Source organism: Panthera tigris, chromosome X (genome assembly GCF_018350195.1).
Source record: "Panthera tigris isolate Pti1 chromosome X, P.tigris_Pti1_mat1.1, whole genome shotgun sequence".
Classification (NCBI taxonomy): Eukaryota; Metazoa; Chordata; class Mammalia; order Carnivora; family Felidae; genus Panthera; species Panthera tigris.
In genome coordinates, this window is record NC_056677.1 from 99,038,569 (window position 1) to 99,059,273 (window position 20,705).

Consider the following 20,705-nt stretch of genomic DNA (forward strand, 5'->3'; position numbering starts at 1 on the left):
GCTGCCCAGCCATGAAGGCTTGTTTACATAGGGTTCCTTTAATTTAAAGGGAAAAAGAGCTTTGCAGCTTGTAGGGTGGAGGTGAAGCCTGCCTGTGCTGTAGTTCCTACAGTTTGCCCTTACATGTTTCCATAGAAACAGAATTGTTGCTTGAACTAAAAATTCTTAGAGTTGTTTGAAACTTGAGCTAACTTTATCAGAACTGAGGGAGAGATTCCTGGCTTTCCATTCTACTGGCAATTAGTGGAGTCTATGTGTTTAGAGGGGAAAGAAGGCACTCAAGGACTCTTTAGAGTCAGATTTGCATGAACCCTAGATACCAGTGGAGAGAGAGATAACCACGTATGTGAATCCCCTCTAATTCTTTTCCAACTCGTCTTTCCATTTAGCTCAGCCATCTTGCCCCAGAGCATAGGATCATTTTGGAGGCAAGAGTAGTTAAGAGCATGGACTCTAGAGCATGGACTCAGGCTAGTTTGGGTTTGACTTCTGGCCCCATACTTATCACCTTATGTGAACTTGGGCAAATAATGTAAGTCGTTAGATCCTCAGATCCTCATCTGTAAAATGAGGGGTAAAACCGATACTTGCTTAATAGAAATAATGTGAAGGTATTGTGCCTGAAACATGGTAAACATTCAATAAGTGGTAGGTTTTGAAAAAGTTACTTGTCCTCCCCCAGAAACCTTGCTGATCTCTCCTAATCCGTCACACCTTTGAAGACCTTTACTTTTCTTTTTTTTAAAGTTAATTTATTTTGAGAGAGAGAGAGAGAGAGAGAGAGAGCAAGCAAGCAAGCAAGGAGGGGCAGAGGCATGGGGGGTGGAGAGAATCTCAAGCAGACTCTGCACTGTCTGGGTGGAGCCCGATGCAGTGCTTGAACTCACGAACCGCAAGATCATGACCTGAGCCAAAGTCGGATGCTTAACCGACTGAGCCACCCAGGTGCCCCTTTGAAGACCTTTTCGTGAACCACATCTCATGTCATCTGCGTTGATGTCACTTTGCTTGCCACTTTTGAGGTTGTTGTCAGTTGAGGTCTAGTTTTGTTTTGTTTTTTATGGTTGTCTTTCAGATCACCTAGATTGTAACCACTTGAGGACACAGGTGGGCTCTTGCCTGGTACAAAGCTGAGCACCCAGGATATACTAGTTAAATATTTGTGGGAGTAAAGACTGGGCTTTGGGCTTCACCAACTTATCCAGAGACTATTTTGGAGTTGACTTTTTGTCTCCACTGGAGTCCAGGTAGCCACTCTCTTTCTTAGCTTTTGCTGTCCCTACTAATAATACAATCTGGTAAAACATATCTAATGTGCCCAATTTAATAGGTTCCATCTCTAAGGACTGATGAAGATTGAAAGAATGTTCTCATACAGCCTAAGGCTTCTTTGCCTGTAGTGGTCCAGTGTCGGTGGCTCATTTTATTTGGGGAAACACTGTATGAAGTTTGGTCAGCCTCAAAGACAGCCACTGGGGCCTCTTACTGGGTGTGAACTGGCAATGACTACAGCCAAGCAGAGCTGAGCTAGGGCTAAGATCAGCTTCATTTTAAGATTCTCCTATCGATCACCATTGGGTGGTGGTATCGCTCAGACTGGAGTTGTTAACCTTCAGCCTGGGCTACTTTTCTCAGATATCTTGCAGTTCAATATCATATCTAAGGTGAAAAATCACTTATGAGACAGTGCTCACGTTAAGTGGTGAGCAGCTTGTAGGTAGCCTGCTGGAGCAAAAAGGGCCATAGTAAGGCATTATTAAGGGAAAATCAAATGTTTACCGGGGCTTTGCAAAATATAGGGGGAAATGAAAAGAGGGCTTCTGTGATAAATGAACGAAGAGCTTGATTTGCCTCATTTCTAACCTTCTCTATCACTCTAGTCAAATAGCAGACGTCATTCAAACTCGAATTATTTTTGCCACTCTGAATAAAGGAGGAATCCAAGGAGGGTCTTTGGGAGATTTTCGGGTGAGAGCCACATCTCAGGGAATGGGTAATTTTGCTGTCGTTACCACTTTGGTTGGCATCTAGGTGCCAAGTTGGTTGAATATTTTCCATGAAGAAAAAGACTCCCTCCAGCCTGCAGAGGTATCTGCAGCTCCACCAGGAACCAAGGGCAGGCTCCAGACCCTGGTTGGAAGGCAGAGGAGAGGAAGGAGGGAAGTGTGTGAGAAGGGAGGTGAAGAGGAGAAAGGCAGAGGGGACAGCATCTGAGCTTATTGAGTCAGCCTGTTAATTGTGTTTCCTACAGCTGGCCCTGCGTCTCTTTAATCCATTCTCCACACAGCCACAATTGATTTTCCTAAGCATAAATCTGATTGTCTCATTCCCTTGCTTAAAACCCTTCAGTGTTTCCTATTAAGCTGAGCATCAAGTCCAAGCTCCCTGACATGATGTACAAGTCCCTTCACAATCTGTTTCTTACCGCGATCTATCTCCCCTCTACCTACTTTCTATATCACACTTGATGCGACAATAATATTGAATGGCTTACAGATCTTTCTACCTCTCCCTGCCCCTGCTACACTCTTATATACACAAAAGGCTGCCCCATGTCCTTGCTTATGCAAATCCTTCTGCATGGAACACTGTTTCCATCTTTCTTTCCTAATTTCTGTTTCTACTTCAAGACACAGCTCAGATATCACCTCCTCTAAGAAGAATTTTCCAAGCCCTTCAGGCTAGGTTTCTCTTCTGAGTTCATGACACCTGTGTACACTTACTCCATTATGTTGAAATTTGTTTCCATGTGTGTCTTCCCCACTAGACTGAGAGCTTCTTGGAGGATGGGACTAAAGGCATTCAATATTTCAGATGGTGGTGAGTGATAGGCAGTGGTCTTATGTACCTGTCAGAAGTAGCCATGGTTTGGGCTTCCTTCCTGTTCAGTCAGTAGATGCCTGCTTTCTCACTGGCTTACATATTTGCAAAAAGTCGTCCATGCAATTATTCATTAGACTCCTGGCTCTAGGAAATGTTTGCAGTTTAAATGGGTGTTTATAGTGCCTTCTCTTTAGGGAACAATGGAATTTCAGGTACGAAGGCAGGCTAATGTAGAGACATTTTCCCTGGCCCTTGGACCACATGGTGTAGGCAGCAATCCATTAAGCCAATGTTTAGGGTCAACCCTCAACCCAGTGAACCCTGATCACCATAGTAATCTGTTAATACTCAGTTAATTTGTCTTTTAGAAAAACAAAATGTAGACATGTTGATTCTGAGGCTCTAGCTAGAGTGTGAGCTCCTTGAGGAGGGAGACTGTCTCCAACTTGTCTGGGCTTTCTCAGAGGGCTTTATACTATGGGAGAGGCTCTCAGGGAGTTCTGGCCAATCCTCTGATTTATGGGGGGTGGGTTTCTCTTCTTGCATTATGCCTAAACCGGCATGGAGGCAACACTTTGATACAGCTCAACCCCACTTGCTTGTCCTGTGCTTCAAATCCCAGGGTGCTATCTCTACTAAGACTTAAATAAAAGCTAGTGCAAGGGAAGGGAAGGATAGATGGATGGATGGATGGATGGACCATCAAACTTGGCTGCTCTCATCACACTATCATTTTTCAGAAATGTTAAATGATTCTTATTGAAAATTTTTTAAAAAACGAAGGAATCATATCTCATAGTATCTGTTGGAAAATGTGCTTTAAGTAGCAAGATCCAGTCTGTCCTTACTGGAGAAATGCCAGTTCTAGTGATGGGAAAGATTTTCTCAGACCATCTGTCAGTTATAGCAGTCTGTGTTTAACCCTTTCTGTACCAGCAGAAAAGAATTCACTAATCTAGTAAGTAGCTGCATTGGGTGCTCTGGGGGATAAGACCTGGTACCTGCTTTCAAGGGGCTTAAAATCTGAGGAGAGACGAGAGCTACAGGATTGTGTATAAAGCAGGCCAAATGTACTACAGGAGGCATCTGAAGGCAGGGGGAGAGGGCAGGAATTGTGGGCCCTGTGGGTAGAGGGACTTGCATGTTTAATGCCAATAGAGGTGGAGAAGACCAGCATAAGTCTGTACAATGGGAATAGTCTGGTGTTCTAGGAATATAGGATATGGTAATAAAAGTAGATTATTTGACGGTCAGATGAAGGAGTAATTTGACTGTCAGAGTAAGAGGTTGGCTTTTTATTCTATAGACAATGGGTTGTCAGTGGCAGGTTTTGTAGTGATCAATACCTTGTTCAGAGCTATGTGTAAGGAGGATTATTTGGACAGCTTACGAAGTATGGGTTAAGTACTGAGCTGTTTTCTCCAACCTCAGGGGAGGTAGAAATGGATTCATGGCTTCCGCTATTCAAGATTTGTTGCATTGGGTTTTAGAGACTTAGAACTATATTTTTATTTTATTAGTTGCTAGTAGATTGATAGTCCAGAGGTCATTGCTCAGGGTAAGAGAGCTAGCTAGCCCAGGGCGCCTGGGTGGCTCAGTCAATCGTCTGACTTTGGCTCAGGTCATGATCTCACAGTTAGTGAGTTTGAGCCCTGCATGGGGCTCTCTGCTGTCAGCACAGAGCCTGCTTCAGATCTTCTGTCTCCCTCTCTTTTTCTTTCTGCCCTTCTCCCACTTACTCTCTCTCTCTCTCTCTCTCTCTCTCTCTCAAAATAAATAAACATTAAAAAAAAAAGAGAGAGAGCTAGCCCAGGTGGCTTGGGAGGGTGCATTTTTCTGGTGAACCTTGAACCTGTGTGAGCTTAATGGATTTTGAGTTAAACCTGGGCCACGTTTTCAATATTAGTGTGATGTTCTTCTTTATTTTGTGAGTGTACATGTATGGGTGTGTATTGTTTTGATTTTTTTTGAGTCTTTTGACTCCATTTTTTTGTATCTCATGGAATAGAACAGGTGGAGATTGGGGGTAGTGGTGGGGAGAATGTGGGGTCATATCTGATACCTGTATTTTCATTCTCCAGTTTCTTTCTTGGCCTAACGCTTAAGAAGCTCATGTTATGGGGTACATTTTTGGTTGGAGTAGCCCTAATGTTTATCCAAGTGTGGCTTTCTTTGGCCACCTGTAACAGAATTCACCAAAGGAGGAAACTGGTTAAAAATGCAGGTTTAGGGCCCTGCCCTGGATTGCCTGAATCAGAGACCAAGTATCTGCTTATTTCATAAGTGACCTAGGTGATTCAGATGCATGCTCAGGCTTGAGGACCACTCAAATAGGAAAAGATGAAAAGCCAAAAAAAGTGAGTTGTGAATGTAAAAGGGAGATCATAAGGTAGAAAAAAGGTAGATCATAAGTCATTAAAGGGAGTTTTGGAAAGTCTAGAAAACTTGGCCTTTTGCAGTTTTTCTTTTAGTTTGTCAAGCTAGGAAAGTTTAGGTCAAAGAAGAGAAACTTGTGGTAAGAGGATATTCCTATTCTGGAATGGTCTTTCTTCTTTGTCTCTCCCTGTACAAATCTGACGAGTTCTTCAAGGCTCACCTCCCCTCATATATTTCAGGATCATTCCCGCCCCTGACGACTCTCGTGGTTTTCAGAGCTGTCTTTCACTTCCTAGTTGTTCCTTACTTTTCCCTTTTAGCCCTGGGGCCTCGTGTGTGTTGTTAGCTTGGGGCCTCTCGATGTACTGACAGCTTGCCATTGAATTTGTGGGGACTTTGCCCTTGAATTTGGATCTGGGATTTACCTGCTTCTTGCCTTTTGATGTTGTCTCCCCAACTCATCTCTAAACTCCTTAGAGGCTGCAGCTTATTCTTCTTTACACACTGATTGTGTGGCATCTGATACCATACTTGTCACCCAGTAGGAGCACGATCAATGCTTGCAGAGTGAATGAGAGATTTCAGAGGACATGATGTAGCTTTGCTTGAGAAAACACAAATACCAAAGCTCTGTTGAATAAAGGGGAGAGTGAACCTAAACCACATGCTTATGTTCACTAAAATAGTCAAGTACTTAAAAATGAGGTGTGCAAAGTTCTCTGTCTTCTCAGGAGCTTTGAAAGAATTGCAGCGAGTCCAAATTCTTTATTTTCATTTATGAGACACCCATTTCCATAACTCGCCTTCCATTTTCAACACTTTCTTTCAATTCCAACTATGACTCAGGCTTGCTTTTTATTTCTGGCAGCATGTTGTCTTTTAACTGGGGAGTGAAAAAGAACTTGGAACAATGACTTTCAAACTTCCCTAGTCCTTCGATAACAGTCCTTCTTAAGTGCTGAGGGATAGCCAGTGATGCATTCACTGATTACATCATCCATTATCCTGGTCCTGCCATGGGATCTTTTTCCTTCTTTTGGGATTTGATAACTGACCCTGTTGGATTTAATTTGTCAAAATGCGTCTTCCCCAATTCTTCCTTCCCCCTCTTTCTTTCTTTGAAGCCACAGTTTCCCTGATTTTACAGTGTGGGGGACTAGGGATGGGTGGGAGTTGATGCCTGCCTGGGCTTTTTAAGTACCAACAGCAACATTATTTCTATATTTTTTGTTCTGCCACTGAAAATGCCTCAGCCCACACATAACTAGTTCTCATTCTCTTCTTGTTCCCCCGCCCACAGCATCCTCCTGCTCCCCCTCAAATGCCTGCCCCCCTTCTCGGTGGCTACTTTCCTTCACAGTTCCAGAATGGTTTCATTCATCACTGTCACAGTTCCTGTCGATGGTAAACTCTACCGTCTTATCTGCGGCCACCAGTAAATGAGTTTGCATTTAATATTTTAAAGAGTTTTCTTTGTTTCTGACATTTCTCCACCCACTGATACTTGCACTTCTGTGGCTTGCTGTCACCTTTTTCTCTGCCAGTTGGTTGGCAGGAACCAATCTCCCCCAGAAAATGCAAGAGGATCATCCTGTCACTCAGGAAATCTGTTTAATTTTCATCTGACATTGGTTACAAGTGCTCACTTTCTTCTCTGGGCGAGGAAGGCAGACTTAAGAAGAGGAGGAACAATTTAAGAATTTGGCAGAGAAGGCTGAAAGTTGAAAATGATTGGGCTGGACACTGGGAAATTTTGGATTTGAATTCCTGCCTTGGGCTGACCTGCTGTCAGTTCTGTGTAAATTACTTACTCTACCCGTGTCCTCTCCTGTCCTATGGGAATGATGTTAATTTCTAAGCTGGCAATGGAGGACAGGAGCAATGGATACAATATTTGGAAAATAAAAAGAACTTTGACAATAATGACACTGCTTGCTGAAAGCTTGGTATGTGCAAGGGTGGTAGATTGTTTGCACACATGATCTGTGCTCCTGAAGACAACATTGAGTAATTTGAGGCTCAGAGATCTTCAGTATCTTGCTCAAGACCACATGGCTTATAAGCAGTGTAACAAAGATTTGAACACTGTTCCATCTGCCTCCAGAGTTTACACTCTTAGGATTTTGTTATGCAAGTTCAGGGTGGCACTGGGCATAATTGGGTGTTCTCAGTGATTTGTGTCCCCCCTTGCCTTGTTTTCCCTTAAGACTTCCACTAATATGGGGCTGATGCATGACTAGGAGTGTCTGGGTTTGGATTTCAGCTCAGCCATTTATTAACTATGTAAATTTGGGCCACTTATTTAACCTCTTTGTGCCTGTTGTGTCTGTGAAATGGGGATGATAAAGGATGAAAACCGCTTCTACCCCATAGGTTTGTTGTGGGGCTTAACAAGTTAATACATATGCTTTTTTTTACTTTTGCTGAACACATTGCAAATCCTCAGTGATCATAGCTATCACCATCATCAGCCACAGCAGTATTTCCTTGCAGTGATTCTCCCCGGACCTGTTCCGTGTGGCTGGTTGGCCATGTTCCAGATGTCTTCTTCCTTATTAAACAAACAAACAAACAAACTCCTTGTTCTATGTATTCTTTTCAGAGAGTATTACTCTGTACCTTCCAAGGTGACTGATCTTTCTAAGGTGAATTAACTTGTTCTGGAGTATGATATGTTACATTTGATTTGAGGTTTCTGATCATACTGTTCTTTAACCCCAAGAGGTAAAATCATTTAGTATAGATTTTAAGTTGTGAAGCTGAATGGCATAAAGTGCAGGGTGGGTCGTGGTATGGTTAGGACTAGAGCATGTTTTATTCAAATACATCAGGGCCACTTTTAGATCTTTTATGCATACATTTAGCTTCCTGGTAAAATTTTGTTGGAATTATAATAATAGCAAACACTTATATAGTAAGTACTTTCTGCCTGACATTGTTCTCAACACTAAAGATTATTTCATTTAATCCTCAAGACAACGTATGAAGTAGACATTATCCTCATTTTTCAGAAGAAATTCAAGCACAGAAAAGTAACTAGCTCAAGGCTAAATAACTAGTAGTAAGTGGCTGAATTGGGATTCAAGCCCAGGCTGTACTGTTAGCTACCACACTGAATTGCTTCTGTTTGAAGAAATGGTGTCTTTTTTTTTTTTTTTAAGTAAGTTTGAAAACCAACTGATCTTTAATAATGAAAATTTAGGGCATTGATTTGTGGTGAGAAGGTTAGGTGATGTCAGAAAGCTGTCGCTCTGAGACTGTATTTTTGTTTGAACGTTTAATTTACTCTTTAGTAACTGACGCTGTAATTTTCAAGCAGTATTCTTCCACCAGGTAGGAGAAGAGAGTTATAAGTCCTATGATTCATTAAGACTTGAGGCAGAAATCAAAATGTCTACATGTCCTTCTTAAAATACTCTTATTAGCACAAAAACGCAAATAATATGAATCTTAATCTTTAAAGAATTCCTTATGGGACAAAATCACAATGATATATAGCCTCTACAAACCATGTTGTGCAAACAAAATGGTTGAAAGAATTAAGGTTGTTTCACCTACAGAACAGAGACCTATGGAGATGAGAGAAGTGTTTTCAGAAATTGGAGCATCAAATGATTGTCACGAGGAAGTTGGACTTGGGTTGCTCTCTTTTTGACTGAAGGGCTGAGCTAAAACTAATCTCTAAAAGTTATAGGGAAAGTGGATTTTGGCTCTGTATAAGGGAGGCATTTGAAAAATAGCTCTTACTTAAGGTACCAAACTTCCTAATGAGTGCTCTACTATGACTGCAATATACTTTGGAAAATAAGACTTTCTGAGAGGTGCTTATTAGGGAGGCCTTCATAGATATCTCTTCTTAGCTATTATTAAGTACTGCTCTTTTTCAATCTGTTAAAATTTGGTCCTAGGAGACAGTGGTCTCTTCTGTACACACATACACCCTTTATTGGGTTCTTCTTAAGTCTCAGCTCTGTTGTATTTGAGATTTGGATCACTACTCAGAAACCTTTTTTTGTGGTTAATGGCTGCCACTCTCTTTGTAGGCAGCCTCTCATGTGTTTACCCTTTGCCTTCAGACTTAACTTGGAAAACCCAAGAGACTTGATCTTAAGACCTTGAGAGCACTAGAAATCTCCCATACCTCCACGAGAAGGGAGAGCATCTAATTGTCTTGGCTGGTTGACTGAGTTTCCTGGCATCCCAGCATTTTTCATGAGCAACTTCCTTAACATGGAGGGAGATTGGATTATAAAATGACAGAATCGGGGTGCCTGGGTGGCTCAGTCGGTTAAGTGTTCGACTTCGGCTCAGGTCATGATCTTGCAGTTTGTGAGTTCAAACCCTCTGTTGGGCTCTGTGCTGACAGCTCAGAGCCTGGAGCCTGGTTAGGATTGTGTGTCTCCGTCTCTCTCTTTCTCTGCCCCTCCCCCACTTGTGCACTCGCTCTCTCTCTCTCGCTCTCTCTCAAAAATAAACATTAAAAAATATAAAACAAATAAAATGACAGAATCTTGTAAAACAGAAAATTGAACAGAATCTGCAAAAAAGTTTTAAAGTTTTTATTTAAATTTCAGTTAACAAACAGTGTAAAATTAGTTTCAGGTGTACAATATAGGAATTCAACACTTCCATATATCACCTGGTGCTCATTACAACAAATGCAGTCCTTAGTCCCCATCATCTATTTAACCCATCCCCCCCTTCCCCCCCCCCCCACTTCCTTCTGGTAACCATCAGTTTGTTCTCTATAGTTAGAGTCTGCTTCTTGGTTTGCTTCCCTCTGTCTTTTCTTCCACTTTGCTCATTTATTTTGTTTCAGAAATTCCACATATGATTGAAGTCATATGGTATTTGTCTTTCTCTGACCGACTTAGCATAATAATCTCTAGCTCCATCCACATCATGCCATTTCATTCTTTTTTATGGCTGAATAGTATTCCATTATATATATAATTGGAACAATGTATATTATATATAATATATAATGGGCATATATTATATATGTATGTACATGCATACACATCTTTATCCATTCATCAGTCGATGTACATTTGGACTCTCTCCATAATTTGGCTATTGTAGATAATGCTGCTATCTAGATAAGGGTACACATATCCCTTTGAATCAGTATTTTTGTATTCGTTGAGTAAATACCCAGTAGTGCAATTCTGGTTCATAGGGTAGTTCTATTTTTAACTTTTTGAGGAACCTGCATACTGTTTTCCAGAATGGCTGCACCAGTTTGCATTCCCACCAGCAGTGCATGAAGGTTCTTTTTTCTCTACATCCTCACCAACACCTGTTGTTTCTTGTGTTGTTGATTTTAGCCATTCTGACAGGCGTGAGGTGATATCTGGTTGTGGTTTTCATTTGCATTTTTCTGATGAGCATCTTTCCATGTGTCTCTTGGCCATCTGTTTATCTTCTTTGGAAAAATGCTTATTCATGTCCAGAATCTGAAAAAAATTGTTTAGTGTTTTATTTTTATTTTTGAGAGAGAGAGCACAAGCAGGGGAGGGACAGAGAGAGAGAGGGGGGGACGGAGGACACAAAGTGGGCTCTGCGCTGACAGCAGTGAGCCCAATGCAGCGCCTGAAATCACAAACCATGAGATCATGACCTGAGCCAATGTCTGATGCTCAACCAACTGAGCCACCCAGACGACCCTCAGAATCTGAAATTTTTAAAATCACAGGGTGGACCTTGGAGTAGCCCGTAATAATGTCGAGGTATTTTCCTTTTTTGACCCTTCCTGTTTTGAACCTTTAGGGAAAAGATTTTATCTTGGGAAGCATAGTGTTAACTTTTGTTTCTTTTGGAGAGAAAACTCTAGTAAGAGCTCTTGAAATATGTTTTTCAAGATAATTCTGAGACAGAGTTGAAGTTAAAGATGCTATTTCATCTGTGGTCTGTCCTGGTCATATGAACTATTCCATCAATTTATAATTTATCAAATTTTAGTATCCCATGACAGATAGAAGACCACTTTCATGAAATGCTTAGGAACAGATGATATATCTTGTGTGCCACTCTTAAATATAGTAAGATTTTAAACTATTTTTAAAATTTTTTTTAATGTTTATTTTTGAGAGAGAGAGAGAGAGAGACAGAGTGTGAGTGGGGGAGGGGTAGAGAGAGAAGGAGACACAGAATCCTTAGCAGGCTCCAGGCTCCGAGCTGTCAGCACAGAGCCTGTCGCAGGGCTTGAACTCCCAGACCGTGAGATCATGACCTGAGCCGAAGTTGGATGCTTAACCGACTGAGCCATCCAGGTGCCCCGATTTTAAACAATTTAGAAATCACTTTTGGAAGTATACAATCGTTTATTGGTTGAAAAACTTTCAATAATTCTATTTTTTTAAAAGTCAAGCCAAGGGGTGCCTGGATGGCTTAGTTGGTTAAGCATCTGACTCTTGTTTTTGGCTCAGGTCATGATTTCACGGTTCGTGGGTTTGAGCCCCACATCAGTCTTTGTGCTGATAGCATGGAGCCTGCTTGGGATTCTCTATCTCCCTCTCTCTCTTCCCCTCCTCTGCTTGTGTGTTCATTCAAAATAAATAAATAAACTTAAAAAAAAAAAGTCAAGCCGGACCTCCCCCAACCGATCCTCAGTTTTCTGTTAAATATTTTCTTCTTATCTCATATGCATGGCTAAATATTATGTCTCTCCTGATTCCTTTTAGGAAGGAGGAGGACATGTATCATCATTTTTTTTTGACTAAGCACACTAATGAGTCATGAATAATAAAGACAAATTAATTCTCAAAGCAGACTCCCCATTTTTATTGAGGGTTCACCCTAACTATAAAACTTTACATGGAGCTGTTAAGCATCTGTCTATCTTTCCTACTTGTAGTTCACCTCTTTTGTTTCCCTAGTCTGGAAGGTAAGGCAGCCAAGAACCAGTTAGGGAAAAAGCAGCCTGAAGGCCAATATCTGATTGGCTTACTAGCTGATATTAATATCTTAATATATGATGGGCTCAGCCCTTCCTCAATGCATGAAAAATAACTGAAGAATCATACAGAGAAGTGCTTTTAGGGAAAGATGATTTTTTTTTTTAATCACTGGTTGCAAACTGAGGTTTGGATAATACAGGAGGTGGAGTTATAATAGCTGCTAGAAGTGGTATTCCATTTTTTTAGAAAAAAAATATTTTGAGAGATACAGAGACAGCACGAGTAGGGTAGGAGCAGAGAGAGAGGGAGACAGGGGATCCAAAACGGGCTCTGTGCTGACAGCAGAGAGCCTGATGCAGGGCTCTAACTCACAAACTGTCAGAACATGACCTGAGTTGCAGTCGGATGCTTAACTGACTGGGCCACCCAGGTGCCCCTGGTATTCCATTTTTTACATGTCAATAGAGAGAAGCCAACTGCCTCTGGACTATTTTCACTTTTTCCTGCACCTGTGATAAGGAAGCCTCTGTTAACCTGAATTCTGGGGTGTAGGAAGAAGGAAAGCGTGGAAGGTTATGATTAGTGGAATTTTTCACGATCACTTGTAAATTCTGTTTCTCTCTCTCTTTTGGTTGAAACTATTTCTAAAACATTTGAATAAGAATAACTGCTATTAATTGGGGCTCAACTTAGTGCTTACCTTATAACTACCCTGGGAGATAGGTGGTAAATAGATTATCCTGATTATACAGAGGAGAAATCTGGAATTTGGAGAGCTTAAGTACATTTTCTAAGGTCATTCATTAAGAAAATAGAATAACAGTGGTCTGAAACAAAAAGCTTTTGCTCTTGTTCAGTCCATTTTACTCCTTGAGGATCATGTTAAATGTTAGGGTTGCCTTTTGGTGTCAAGAACTATCTAAGTAGTGGAATTACTGCTACCTGTTTGACTGTCACTCCACAATCAAGTCCTTGATTTTATCCTTCATAAGGACTGTTCATAGAGGTTTGGTTGCTTTCTAAATGATGCAGGAGTCCAGGTTATTATTGCTGGGGTATTATAGTCTAATAGGAACAGGATACACTTACCCATTTTAATATTGAAAAAGAAATCACTGTGCTTTGTCACTTGACAAGAGCTAACCCCTGCGCGTGTATGACAGTACTTCTGGAGTCTTGCAAGTTCCTCTTTACAAAGGTTCAATGAATACTTAAAGCAAAACACCATTTCAGGGATGCTTTAAACATTAAATTAAAATGATTTCATTAAGAAGTTAAGACCTGATTCAGGAAATACCATGAGTATACTCAGAATCTTCCTAATCCTTAGCCAATCTCTTACTTTTTTGTACAATGTATGATGTATCTCGATTCTAGATGCATTTTGATGGACATAGTAAAAATGTTCTCAAGAATTCACTAGTTAACTAGTGAATGCCAGTTTGGCCAATTGAATTATTGTAACCTGGTGCTTGTGAAGCTGTTATAAAAATCCTGTGATTCATCCTTTTCAAAGTAAAGCCAATACGCACCCCCCCCCCCCCCCCCCCCCCGCCATATTGAGTTGTTTGAATTTTTGCCTATTGAACAACATAAGATGTAGCAGATCAACACACACAAACCAGGGGGCGGGGGTCCTCACTTTATTGTAATGGGATTTTAACTTTATTTCAGACTCCAGCCAAGGGGGTTGTAGAGGGAAGAAGAGCTAGTTTCCGGAAGAGGCTGGCCTTTCCTCAGCAATGGGAACAGTACAGCTTGTCTGTTTTCTTCTTAATGAGAAATGGCAGGTGAAATAACTTTTGGTGTGCTGAATTTCTGATAAATACCATGGGGATTCTGAATGTAATTCAGTTAGGTCAGGCCCGTGAAGCATTTTATGGGAAAAAAATAGTGCAGAGTGCCTGAGAAGAATGTGTTGGATGAGGAGATGTTTAAGACATAGTTTAGAGGGAAAATCTCAAGGAGAATCTTGTAGTAACAAACTGTAGGCAGTTGCCCTTTCTTTGCTGGAGCCATGCAGTTTGGTGGCGATCTTTGGTAATTGTGGGCCAAGACCAAATCCGTAATCAACTGTCTATAATTGTAGGGGCATTCAGGTTTTCATTTTGGTTTTCATAGCCATATCATATATGTATGTATTGAGAAAATAAAAGATAAAAACTAAAATTAAATTTACGGTGTTTTACACTGAGAAAAATGCATAATTAATAAAGGGGTCCTGGATGCAGAACCGTATAATAATACTCGTAACTTTCAAGCAATTTGTCGATATTAATTTCCATTAATTTCCACCATGGAAGAGGTAAGTGAATATTATTTTCCTAGATAGGCATAACCTGGCAAAATGTCACAAAGGGATCTAGATGTATGTTTCAGAATTGTGTTTTGGTCCTTTGGGAACATCTGGTAAAGCATCAGCATTAGCTAATGTGTTTGCCGAGGAAAAATCAACCAGTAAATTTCCTCCTCAAAGTGAACTGTTTAAGGGAAATAGAGGATCAGTATTCTACAAAGCAGTTCCTTAAGAACACACGTATGTCTATTGAAATGTATTAGTAGTTTATTCAAGCCACGTGTCTAGCACCGAGTCTACAAACTATAGTTTGTGAGGCAAATATGGCCACCACCTGTTTTTGTGAATAAAGTTTTATTGGACCAGTCACATCATTTTTAAAAAATGTATTGGGGCGCCTGGGTGGCTCAGTCGGTTAAGTGTCCGACTTCAGCTCAGGTCACGATCTCACGGTCTGTGAGTCCGTGAGTTCGAGCCCCGCGTCGGGCTCTGGGCTGATGGCTCAGAGCCTGGAGCCTGCTTCCGATTCTGTGTCTCCCTCTCTCTCTGCCCCTCCCCCGCTCATGCTCTGTCTCTCTCTGTCTCAAAAATAAAATAAACGTTAAAAAAAATTTTAAAAAATGTATTATCTATGGCTATTTTCACGTAGCAGCATAGTCAGGTAGTTTCAGTAGACACAGTATGACCTGAAATGCTTAATATTTATAGTTACTCTCTAACTATAGAAAAACTTTACTGATCACTGCTATATAGTATTTCAAAGAAGGATCCATGCTGAGACAGCATTCATTTGCTCACCCTTGTAATTATGAATGCATTATTTCTTAGATAAGAAATTATATTCCTTTACAATATAGTAGACCCTTGAAAAGCAAGTTTTGAACTGTGTGGGTCCACTTATATGTGGACTTCTTTTGATAAATACAGTGCAGTACTATATAAATGTATTTTTTTGCCTTATGATTTTCTTAATAATATTTTCTTTTCTCTAGCATACTTTATTGTAAGAATACAACATTATATATATATTAAATACAAAATATGTGTTAATTGGCTATTTCTGTTTGGTAAGGCTTCCAGTCTACTGTAGGCTATTAGCAGTTAAGTTTTGGAGAGACAAAAGTTATATAGGAGACAACATGGATTGTCTCCACATTTTGGCTATTGTGAATAATGGTTCAGTGAACATTGGTATGCAAATATCTGTTCAGGTCCTGGCTTTAAATTCTTTTGGAGGGCGCGTGGGTGGCTCAGTCAGTTACCAAATTAAGAGAGAGAATGATCAGATAAGAGTAGCTCAGTCAGTTGAGTGTTGGACTTTGGCTCAGGTTATCATCTCGCAGTTTCTGAGTTTGAGCCCCATGTCTGGCTCTGGCTGACAGCTCAAAGCCGGGAGCCTGCTTGCAATTCTGTGTCTCCCTCTCTCTCTGCCCCTCCCCGACTCATGTTCTGTCTCTCTCTGTCTCTTAAGGATAAATAAACGTTAAAATTTTTTAAAATTCTTTTGGATATATACCTCAGAGTAGAATTGTTGGGTCATATTGATAGTTCTATGTGTAACCATTTGAGAATCTGATGAAATGTGTTTCCCAGTGGCTGCACCGTTAAACCTTCCCTTCAGCAATACTATGAGGGTTGCAATTTGTATACATTCTGTCCAAAACTTGTTCCATTTTTTAAAATTATAGCCATCCTAGGAGGGTTAACATGGTGTCTTTTGGTTTTAATTTTCATTTTCCTGGTGAGTAATGATGTTGAGTATCTTTTCATGTGCTTATTGACCATTTGTATATTTTTGTTTGTGGAGAAATGTCTATTCAAATCCTTTGCCCATTTTTGAATCAGGTTTTTTTGTTGTTGAATTTTAGGAGTTATTTATATTCTGGACATTAATTCATTATTAAATATTCAATTTACAAATATTTTCTCACATTAAGTAGTTTGAATTTTCTTTCTATTAATAGTGTTCTTTTATGGACAGAGGTTTTAATTTTGATGAAGTCCAATTTATCTATTTTTTTCATTAGTTGCTTGTACTTTTCATGCTATATCCTTGAAGTTATTGACAAATCCAATTTCAGGAATATTTTTTTCAATGTTTTCTTTTTATTTTTTTAATGTTTTTATTTATTTTTGATGAAGAGAGAGGGAGAGCGAGCATGAGTGGGGGAGGGGCAGAGAGAGAGAGAGAGAGAGACAGACAGACAGACAGACAGACAGACAGACATAGAATATGAGGCAGGCTCCAGGCTTTGAGCTGTCAGCACAGAGCCCAATGCGGGGCTTGAACTTGTGACCTGTGAGATCATGACCTGAGACCAAGTTAGATGCTTAACTGACTGAGCCTTCCAGGTGCCCATTTTCAATGTTTTCTTCCAGGAGTTTTATACTTTAAGTTCTTCAGCTCAGGTCTTTGATCCATTTTGAGTTTATTTTTCTTTATGGTATAAGCTCCTATTTCATTATTTTGCAATATCTTTTGAAAAGACTGTTCTCTCCCCATTGAATAGTCTAGCATCCCTTTTTACAAGGAATTAACCATATATGTGAGATTATTTCTGGCTTTCTTATTCTATTCTATTGGTCTTTTTGTCCTTATCATAATTTTTTACTTATTTAACAATGATAAGACTTCCTATCCATGAACAGGGGATGCTTTTCCATTTATTTAAGTCTTTAATTTCTTTCACTAATCTTTTGTAGTTTTCAGTATACAAGACTTCCAAATCTTTGGTGACATTTATCCCTGAGTGTTTATTTCTCTTAGATGTTATTGTAAATGGACATGTTTTCCTAATTTCTCTTTTGAATTGCTCATTGTTGGTGTACATTTGACTTGGACAACATGGGGTTTTGGGGGTACTGACCTCCACGTATAACTTTTAACCTCCCCCAAAACTTTACTAACTGCCTACTGCTGACTGGAAACCTTGCCAGTAACATAAAACGTTAACACATGTTTTGTATGTCATACATGTGATATACCATATTCTTAAAATAAATTAGAAGGAAGAAAATGTTATTAAGAAAATTATAAAGAATAGAAAATACATTTATGGTACTAGTATTTATTGAAAAAGTGCATGTGTAAGTGGACCCGCACTTTCAAACCCATGTTGTTCAAGGATCAATATAGCATAGAAACACAACTGATTTTTGCCTGTTGATATTGTGCCCTGTAACCATGCTGAATTCCTTTTATTAGCTCCAATAGCTTTCATGGATTCTTTTGGGTTTTCTATAGATAAGATCATGTCATCTATACATGGAGATATTACCTCTTTCTTTTAAATTTGGATGCCTTTTATATCTTTTTCTTATGTCATAGCTTTGGCTAAAAGTTCCAGTACATTGTTGAGAAACATTGGTAAAAGCCAACATCCTTGTTTTGCTGCCAATCTTAGGGAGGGAGAAAGCTTGCAGTTTTTCACCATTAAGTATGATGTTAGCTGTGAGTTTTTCATAAATACTCTATATTCTGGTGAGGAATTTTTCCTCTCTTCCTAGTTATCTGAGGGTTTTTAACATGAAATGGTATTGGATTTTGTTAAGTGCCTTTTCTGCATTGAAATGATCATGTGTTTGTTTTCCTTTATTCCATTACTGTGATATTTTACAATGTTTCATTTTTTTGCTTTATGTTGAACTGCTGGTTTTAAAATTTTAATTTATTTATTTTGAGATAGAAAGCATGAATGGAGAAGGGGCAGAGAGAAAAAGAGAGAGAATCCCAAACAGGCTCTGAACATGATGAGGGGTTCAAACTCATGAACTTTGAGATTATGACCTGAGCCAAAATCAAGAGTCTGATGCTTAACCAACTGAGTCACCTGGGTGCCTCTATGTTGAACCAATCTTGCATTCCTGGGATGAATCTCGCTTGGTCATAGTGAATAATCCTATTGGATTCAATATACTTATCTATTATTGGGGATGTTTGAATCTATGTTTGTATGGTATATCAGTTTGTGATTCTTTTTTCTTGCAATGTTTTTATGTGTCTTTGGTATCACAATCATGCTGACTTCATAGAATGCATTTTGAAGTATTCCCTTCAGTTTTTGAAAGAGTTGAGAAGTTTTGGGAAAGATTGGTGTTAATTCTTATTTAAATGTTTGGTAGAATTCACCTATGAATCCTTCAAGTCTACTACTTTTCTTTCTTGGAAGCTTTTTGATTATTGACTCAATCTCTTTATTATAGGTTTGTTGAGATTTCATATTTCTTCTTGAGTCAGTTTAGGTCATTTGTATGTTTGAGGGAATTTGTCCCTGTTTTCTAGGTTATGTAATTTGATGGTGTACATTGTTCATAGTATTCTCTTATAATCCCTTTTATCTTTGTAAAATAAGTAGTAATGTCTCTCTTTTCATTTTGGTTTTAGTTATTTGTGTTTCTGCTTTCTCTAAGTCTAGCTAAAAGTTTGTCAATTTTGTTTGCCTTTTCAAAGAAAAGATTCCATCAATTTTTTTCTATTGGTTTTCTATTCTCCATTTTGTTTATTTCTGTTCTAATCTTTATTATTATTTTTTTCTATATTTGGGTTTTGTGTGTTTTTATTTTTTCTAGTTCCTTAAGGTGTTAAACTTAGGGTATTGATTTGGGGTTTACTCCATTTTTTTAAAGTTTATTTATTTTGAGAGAGAGAGACAGAGAGACAGAGAGAGAGAGAGAGAAAATGAATGAGTAGGGGAGGGGCAGAGAAAGAGGGAGACAGAATCCCAAGCAGCTCCACACTGCCAGCGTAGAGCCTGATGTGGGGGGGTTGATCCCAGCAACTGTGAGATCATGACCTGAAATCAAGAGTCAGATGCTTAACCCACTGAGCCACCAGGTGCCTCGGGATTTACTTCTTTTTTAACGTAAGCATTTACAGCTGTAAATTTTCCTCTTAGTAGTGCTTTCTCTGCATCCTATGTTTTGGTGTGTTGTGTTCTTTGATCTATGATAAACTGCCTTCCTTTGTTGGTTTCACATTCAGCTGTTACCCTCCACTAATGTCAGCTGCCTGCAGTATTGTTTTTGATAAATATGCATGTGGATAGATTACAGCATGTATTGCTGCATCTGATCCAGTTAAATGGGGACCCATTTGTGGAGATAATGTTGGAGGCATTTTTGAAGCATGTTCTGACCCCAGTAGGACTCTTTTTAGTTCTCTGCCTTGTTCATTCCATTAAACTATCTGGTGTATAGTTCAGGTTGTTGCTCTTGTGGAGCTACTGACCTCCTCTTAATTTCCTAGGGCAATAATATTCCATGTCTTTGATAACACCCTTAGACTTGAAATTCTCTGTGGTTTATTCCAAATAGAGCTCTCCCCTGGGAAGAGTTATGTAGTCCTCTGTTAACCAACACCCGCATCACAAGTTCTGTGCCAATGTTCTGGAGCTGCGGGTGGGACAGTTTCCTATTTCTCCTTAAGTGATACTCCAGATTTATGAGTTCAGCACTTGGCAAGAGTGGTAGCTTCTGGTTATCCCAGCTTGCCTCACCTGGCATGGCCCTATGAGCAAGCTGGGTTTGAAGGTAATTGAAGCCCAAGTGTCCATCTCCTGCTATGTCTGGGGTAGGGCTACTATTCTATGGGTGTGGGCTGAATGGAGGAATGGGGTCCCAGACTTCTCAGCTGCCCTTACCTAGAATAGTCCTTCTGTAACATGGAGTTGTGGATGAATGGAATTCTAACGGTTAAACTGTAACTCTAGATTGTAAACTCAGGGAGAGGGAGCTCTGTGTTCTTTGCTGCCCTTACTAGGAATGGAGTTTCCATTGTGTGGAGTGTGGGGGACAGATGGGAGAGAGTAGGTCATGGCTCAAATGCCACAGGCCCTTGCTGTTTTAGTAGATTTTCTTGAGTACATGTTTGTATTTTTACTGAATGGCCTTAGGACAATTTCTAAAGGCATCAAATGGCTATCCTTTATAATTTTTACCAGTTACGGTTATTTCTCTGGGGAGAAGGTCGGTGTAGCTCCTTCTGGTCCTGTTTCTATCACTTACTCTTTTAACTATATACTCCACTGCTTTCTGGGGGAGGCAATAGGAATTTTCTTTTTTCCCTTAATAAGAATTAGCAGATGAGATAACTTTTGGCATGTTTAAGATTTCTGGGGAAAAAACATGGTTATTCTGATTGTAATAGAAATATTAAAAGGAATATTCATTTTCAAATTACTTTTTGTTCTGTAGACATTTGTCTAGTCTCAGTCTCAAGCTATTTTAACACACAAACCGTTTCATCTGTTTTAACTGAATTGGTGCATGTTCATTGTATTGGGATTGGGATTTGCTGCAAGATGCAGAAAACC

At 39.6% G+C, this 20,705-nt stretch overlaps 1 pseudogene; it reads left to right on the forward strand.

The window, feature by feature from the left end:
• The window catches only part of LOC122235291, a 37,068-nt pseudogene that overhangs the window by 4,422 nt on the left and 11,941 nt on the right, over positions 1-20,705 (forward strand).